At 32.9% G+C, this 7,916-nt stretch overlaps 1 long non-coding RNA gene across 1 annotated transcript; it reads right to left on the bottom strand.

The window, feature by feature from the left end:
• Positions 1–4,077: 4,077 nt before the first annotated feature.
• On the bottom strand, positions 4,078–7,281 carry LOC127516924 (uncharacterized). The gene is made up of 3 exons (XR_007931136.1): positions 6,799–7,281; positions 4,265–4,387; positions 4,078–4,163 (listed from the first exon to the last, which is right to left on the bottom strand). It is a non-coding gene; the product is annotated as an uncharacterized LOC127516924 (long non-coding RNA).
• Between the last annotated feature and the right edge of the window lie 635 nt (positions 7,282–7,916).

Consider the following 7,916-nt stretch of genomic DNA (forward strand, 5'->3'; position numbering starts at 1 on the left):
AAATGTTTTCCTTTCCATCTTTGTGCTACTTTTTTTTCCTAATGTCTCATAACAATAAAAATGTTTTCTTTATTCGTACTGTGAATTTTAATAAATCACATTAGAGATGACAGATGCAGAGAAATTGCCCAAAACAAACAAGGTCGAGTTTGACACCTTGTTCAAAACATTAAAGTTAATGTGATATATTGTATCTTTCTGATGCCAAAGAGATGTTTCAGTCTTGTGTAGAAATGCTGAAAGGATTTGTTTTTAGGGGTTCAAGCACGTAGTGCTGAAATGTTTGAAGTGGGCGGGGCTACTTTTACTAAAATGGTTGTAACTCGTGAACAGAATGAGATATTTTCACCAAACTTGGTACACCTGTGTATGGGCTCAGTCTTTGGTCACAGTAAAAAAATCGTGGTGATTGGCCACTTGGTGGCACTATAACAGGAAAAAAAACTTGAAAACAGCTATGACTACACAAATGTTAATCCGATTGACTTGAAAATTGGCATCCAGTGTCTTGGTCCAAGGAGTCATGATTGTCTATAAGGGCACTGGTGTATCTCAAAAAACATGGCAGCCATCATACTGAACAAATTTGCCTCAAGGACCACTGCTGTCAATCAAATCATTCATTAAATATTCGTAATTATGTAAAAAGACCTACTTTTGCCAACTAGTCCTGGGTTTTTCCATTCAATCTGAATAAAACCAATGCAGTACAATTCTCTGGAGTCTCTAGATCAATAATTACCAAAAAAAAAGTTGAATTTTACCCTTTGGGTAGCTATAACAGGGTCATTTAGAAAAGGGGTGTGGCCAAGTGCACACAAAAGCCTATAACTCTGAAATGAAAACTCAGAACTTCATAAAAATAGGTAAGCACATGCAGCATATGATTCTGAAGAAGCATGACAATTTTTATGGAGATCGGACCATAGGTGGCGCTATAACTGTTAAAAAGCTTTAAAAACATATATTTCCAATAGTAAACTGCCTGAATTGGCTGTATTGTTTTCCATCTATGATTGAGATGGTTGCAGGTTTGCTAAATGGAACAGTATCTTTTTACACATGTGCTTAAAGTGCTTGAACCCCGATAATTGCTGCTCGCAGCTATATTTTTTCTTACTTTTTGATTTTCTTCACATGAACAATCACAGACACCATTGATTGATATCATTAGCTATGTATATATCACCATTAACATGTATTCTGTCTGAAAACAGCTATAACTACGCAACTGTTAGTCTGATTGACTTGAAAATTGGCATCCAGTGTCTTGGTCCAAGGAGTCACGGTCGTCTATAGGGACATTGGCATATCTCAAAAAACATGGTAGCCATCGGCCAATGAATTTTGAGCACCTATTAGACAAGGTTAACAGAGGCTGATCGGAACGAAACTCGGTGGGCATGTTCGACTCATGGTCCTAGAGGTTTGTGCGAATTTTGAAATAAATCGGCCATTAGGTGGCGCTAACGATTTTTACACCTCTGTAATCGTGTGGAGTTTCACACACACACAAAATATTCATATCATTTGTTAGATCTCTTCATACTGAACAAATTTGCCTCAAGAATCACTGCTGTCAATCAAATCGTTCACGATTATGTAAAAAAAAACCTACTTCCAAACTAGTCCTCGGTTTTTCACTCAATCTGAATAAAAACAATGCAGTACAATTCTCTGGACTCTCTAAGTCAATAATTATCAAAAAAAAAGTTGAACTTTAACAGGGTCGTTTAGAAAAGGGGCGCGGCCAAGTGCTCACGAAAGCCTATAACTCCCAAATGAAAAGTCAGAACTTCATGAAAATATGTAAGCACATGCAGCATATGACTCTAAAGAAGCATGCCAATTTTTATGGAGATCAGACTATAGGTGGCGCTATAACTGTTAAAAAGCTTTAAAAAACATATATTTCCTATAGTAAACTGCCTGTATTGGCTGTAAATGGTCTTTTCCAACTATGATTGAGATAAATAAAACATAATACCTTTTTATACATGTGCTTAAAGGCCTTAAAGAGCTTGAACCCCGACAATTGCTGCTCGCAGCTATATTTTTTCTTTTTTGATTTTCTTCACATGAACAATTACAGATACCATTGATTGATATCATTAGCTAATAGCTATGTATATATATATATCACCATTAATATGTATTCTGTCTCCCTTATTAATAATAAGGCCACAAGAAAAACAGTACTTTCAAGTAAAGTAGGGCAAGGTTATACAATAGTGGATCCATCATACAATGCATTCCATGAGAAATAAAAAGGTTTTGATATGTTAAAATACTTTCTCCTATCTTAAAATTAAATAAAAATTCACCTTATTACATATATAATACATGCTCCATGTCTTACTGTGAACAATCCATCAGTTATTCTTAGGAAATCAATAGTCTTGTCGTCATAATCTTTCATCAAAAAATAATAACTTGCTCCACCTCTGAAATGACTTTCCTCTGTTGTCACCTGGACGAGGTGATCATAAGCTAATGTTAACCAGCTTAAAACGCCGTTTAGCCTTTCAAAACATATCTGTTCATCTGACCAATGGCAGACACATGGAAAGAGTCATTAATTGACTCTACGCACACCGATTGCATCTGTACTTCTGCTAAAGTCTCAGCTTTTGTTACAGTAGCCTATCCTCCCATAACAAACTGTGTTTTAAGAAAACTCATATTTGTCGTTTTTTTAATAACCATCAATCACAAATAATTTGCTACATTAGGCCTATATTATATATATATATAACAATCAGCATGTAATCTGGCGTTTCATGTTTTCTTTCAGGCTAAACTTTGTTCTCGGCTTTTATCTCGTCTCAGAATCATAATTATGTTTAAATAACTGAGTGGCCAATATTTTTCCTTCACAGCACAAAACTGCTCTTAAATAAACATGTGCTGACTTTTGTAACGTAAATGTTTTCATCGAGTTAATGTGCACTTTTTTATTGCTTTATTTTATGCAAGCAAAGAAAAGCCACTGGTGGGCCGTCAGCTGCTCATAACGCTGATGCAAACACAGTCTGTGAAAAACAAGAACAAACAGAAGAACTGAGGAGGAAAAGCTCTCTCTGTCTGTCTTTGTATTCACTATATATTATATTTACACTCCTGTTCAAAAGTTTAAGTTATAATGTATCTCTATTTTAATGTATAATGCATGTCAAAATGATTTTGCAAACAAGAACTAATTCAAGTTACATTATACACCGTTCAATAATATATATATATTTTTAAGTATTAATTAATTCAGCAAGAACACATTAAATTGTAAAAACATTTATAATGTTACAAACAATTTGTATATCAAATAAATGCTGTTCTTTTGAACTTTCTATTAATCAAAGAATCCTGAAAAAAAAAAATATCATGGTTCCACAAAAATATTAATTGGAATGACATCATATTAGAATGATTTCTGAAGGATCATGTGACACTGAAGACTGGAGTAATGATGCTGAAAATTCAGCTTTGATCGCTGGATATAAATTACAGTTTAAAATATATTCACATAGAAAACAGCTGATTTAAATTGTAATAATATTTCACAATATTACTGATTTTTCTGTATTTTTTGACCAAATAAATGCAGTCTTGGTGAGCAGAAGATAAGAAAAATAAAAAATAATAACTTACTGACAGCAAACTTTTGAACAGAAATGTACATATTATTATAATAGCATTATTTACAATACAATATAATATTATTTAATTTATAATATTCACACTATTAAAATATTATAATATTATTTATTTGGTAATATATAATCAGTATGATGTTTCTTTATATTTATATTATTATAAGTTATATTATTGTTTAATCTATTATATTATATTCACACCATCTATCTGACAGATGTAAATAATAAAAATAAAGATAAAAGCAGTGTGTTTTACTAAATGTTGAAACTCATCTGTTGATCTGCTCTGCCTCCTAATGGCACAATGCTGCAAATACAAAAGTACAGAACACACACACACTCACACACACACACACACACACACACACACACTGTACAGTCAGAGGCTAATATTATCTCTCCAAACACACGCTTCCAGCTTGTACCGTAAAGAAAATCCCCTGGATTCTTTTCTCCCTGTGTGGTCAAGCAGCTGTATGTTCGGCCACAGGAAGTGAGGAGCTCTGCTGCTTCCTGTTCAGGGTGTGACAGATCATGTGTGTGTTTATTGATGTGCTGATGACACATTTCTGGGGTCTGAAATACAGTGTGACGTGTGTTGTTTCTCACTGCACCTGTTTCTGGAGCTCAGCAGAACACGAGGAACACAGTTCTGTCCTGTTCACTGGATTCCTGAAGAACATCCATCTGCGGCCCATGACATGGATATTTAGTGGTCTTGGTCTTTGTTAAGAATCCTGAAAAATAAAATGAAGCAGCACAACTGTTTTCAACATTGATAATAATCTTAAATGTTTCTTGAGCAGCAAATCGTCATATTAGAATGATTTCTGAAGGATCATGTGACACTGAAGACTGGAGTAATGATGCTGGAAATTCAGCTTTGATCACTGGATATAAATTATATTTTAAAATATATTCACATAGAAAACAGCTGTTTTAAATTGTAATAAGTTTTTATATTTTTTCCTGTAATTTTGATCAAATAAATGCAGCCTTGATGAGCAGAAGAGAGTTTTTTAAAAACATGAATCACCTGAATGTGTTTTACTCCTTTGCAAGCTAACGTTGAATCACCCGCAGCATGCTTTTTTTCCTTCTTCTTGCAATTAAAGCTTATAAAGTTCACAAACAGCCCTAAAGGCTCTTATCACAAAAGGTCTGAAGTGGTCATTTTAAGCGTGAATGTAAAAGTCAGACCTGCAGAAATGTGACAGACAGATTTTAAGCTATTTATGGACCTTCTAATCTTTTGAGATCTGACAGCTTGGTGATTTTCTTCACCAGGTGGACTTTTTATACAGCAAAACCTCAAACAATCCCGGACACGCAGGGGACAGACCTGACGTCTGAATTTCACAAAACACATTAGGACATTTTGCCAGGTCAGGGTCACACGTCTCACAGAAAACAAAAACCACGAATCAAATCTCAACCGTTTGTGAGCATGTGAGATTAAACTGAGGACAAATGGAAAGTCTTAGATGTTTCTGCCCGCAGTAATCTCACATTTGTCTCCTCTAGAGTTGATCTCAATGTCTCGAACTCTGCTCAGATTTGACAGAGACACAGAAGTCAGAGATCTCAATATGAATCAGTGTTATTTTAATATCATTACTATTATAGTTATTCACAGTAGTGGCCAAAAGTGAAAACACAGGGACATCTTCACCCTTTATTCAAATATTATTAAAAATTTTGTAAGCATATTGCATAGCTGTGCTTGTAGTCGATTGTTTTATTTCGGATGATAACGCAATGAAACGTGCCAAATTATTACATAAGCATTCATATTACATTCTGAGCAATTTTTTTTATTTGCAAAATAGTTTTGTCAGATAAATACCTTAACCAAGTTTAGTGTTTTGTTTTTCTTCATTTATAAAATATTTTTAAAAAATTATAAATATTTTCCTCATATTTTAATGGTTTAATCAAACTTGTGTATATATATATATATTTTTTTTTTTTTCTGTTTTCATTTTAATTATAATTAAAAGGTTTTTTTGTTAATTTTATTAAGTTTTTAATGTCTATATGGTTTTTATTATTATTTCAGTTTTAGTTTTAGTTGTTAAACTAAATGAAAATGAAAAATGTTGCTTTGATAACTAAATGAAAAATTTTTTTTTTTATATATTTTATTCAGATTTATATTATCTATATATAATATATATTACTTATATATTTTTGTATTTTATTTATATATTATTTAAATATTTTTTATATTTTATTTTATTTCAGTTAAAGTTTATTTTAGGTCAAGTAACTTTTTTATGGATTTGTTTTAGTTTACTGTAGTAACCCTGAAACGAACTGAAATGAAACATTTCTCATCAGTTTCTCTCAAGATCAAATGATCCGAGCTGCTTCTACATTAGATGGATAGTTCACCCAAAAATAAAAATTCTGTCATCATTTCCTCACCATCAAGTTGTTCCAAACCTGTATGAATTTCTCTCTCCTGCTGAACGCAAAAGAAGATATTTTGAAGAATGTCGGAAACCAAACAGACCCCATTGACTTCCATAGTACTTTTTTGGTACTGTTTGGTTACCCACATTCTTCAAAATATCTTATATTTGTGTTCAGCAGAAGAAAGAAACTCATACAAGTTTGTAACAACTTGAAAGTGAGTAAATGATGACAGAATTTTTAATTTTTGGAGTGAACTATCCCTGTAATGTCATAGCTCTGTACTGTCTGACAGATGATTTCTCTGGAGAAATGTGGGTATTTAAACTCAAGTCTCCTGAGCGATGAAAGAGAAACCTCTGAGCAATAACATCTCCCTCTGAGATCAACCATTTGTAAACAGCAAAGTCTTCTGTTATTATACTGTTGGTTTCTGTTGCTGTACTTCAGAGACTCTTGTGTTTGTGAGGTCTAGGTGGGTTTCTTAACGCTGAAAGTGTTGATTTCTGCTAAAGCGATCAATTTCAGCAGAAGCTTCTCAGTAAAGATGGATACTGCTGTAGAAACATTCACAGGCTCTTGAGAAAATCCCCACAATAACAAGCCTCAAACAGATATCAATCCAGCTCAATCCAGTTTACTCGCAATTTGTGCACAAACTCACATTTACTTCCAGAAGCTTCTTCCGAAGGTCATTTATAAATGTTAAAGGACAATAAAATCACATTTGTACCTGAGAGAGTGTGATGATCTTGATTCCTGATGTTCGTATCCCTGTGTTGGCTGTGTTCAGAATGGAAAACTAGTATACTAGCTATACTCTAATATGTGAAACAATACATTATGCAATAGGTTTTGATCAGTAATAAGCTACGTTTTTCTCACATGATTAAATTGTATATTTAAAGTATTTAAGGAATAAATATGCTTATTTCCAATTTTTTTTTGTTAAAATGTATTACATTTTGGCTGCCTGATCAAATGAAAGTTGTTACAAATGCAGTTGATATTATTTCTGGTTCTTTTGACAATAGAAATAGAAGGTCATCCATGTATTTCATGCATATAGAAAATTCACATACTGTGTTCAGTATGCATAATGTATACAGTAGAAATAGTAAGAATAGTATAGTAGTGTGCATTTCCAAACACAGCCTTTCTTTCATGTCCATGATTCAAAGTGTGCTGATTTGCAGTCAACTTTCTGTTTCCATCAATTACTCTGGTGAAAAAAACAAGAAAACAGAAGTTATTAATCATAAGATTACATTCATAAGTACAGGAACTAGTCATGATAACTAACAATTATCACCCAAACCGTCTTGAAAGGAGGAGGAAAAGGCTGAGAAACAAGTGCTCAACAGAATGAGGAAACATTACATAAAAAGAAGATGAAGATGAAAAATCAGGGAAAGAGAAATCAGTGTAAAAATCACAAAATCAGTGTTTGTGAAGCTATTGTAGTTGGTAAAAAATACAAGATACTCCTTTAGGTAGCTAAACTAAATGAGGAAAGATGTGAAAGTTTGTCTATATTTTTGGTATGAATGTATTTGATTACATAATTCAATTTAATAATCAGAACTGTGTTTATCTGGCACAAAATTCATACATCAAGCATGAACAAAATTAAAAATGCATTGGGAAAAATGCATGTTTAGCAAAATTATGATATACTAGAAAAAATAAAACTTTCTGTGAACACTTTTCAATGAATCAATTAATTGAATCTACTTACTGAAGTGGTTCATTGATTCGATTCGCTTGAGAGAGAAATGACGCCCAGAAACAAAAACAGATGAAAAAACTGAGAAAACAGATGAACTACTTACACATGCTGTAAAACACAGT

This window comes from Ctenopharyngodon idella, chromosome 8 (genome assembly GCF_019924925.1).
Source record: "Ctenopharyngodon idella isolate HZGC_01 chromosome 8, HZGC01, whole genome shotgun sequence".
Classification (NCBI taxonomy): domain Eukaryota; kingdom Metazoa; phylum Chordata; class Actinopteri; order Cypriniformes; family Xenocyprididae; genus Ctenopharyngodon; species Ctenopharyngodon idella.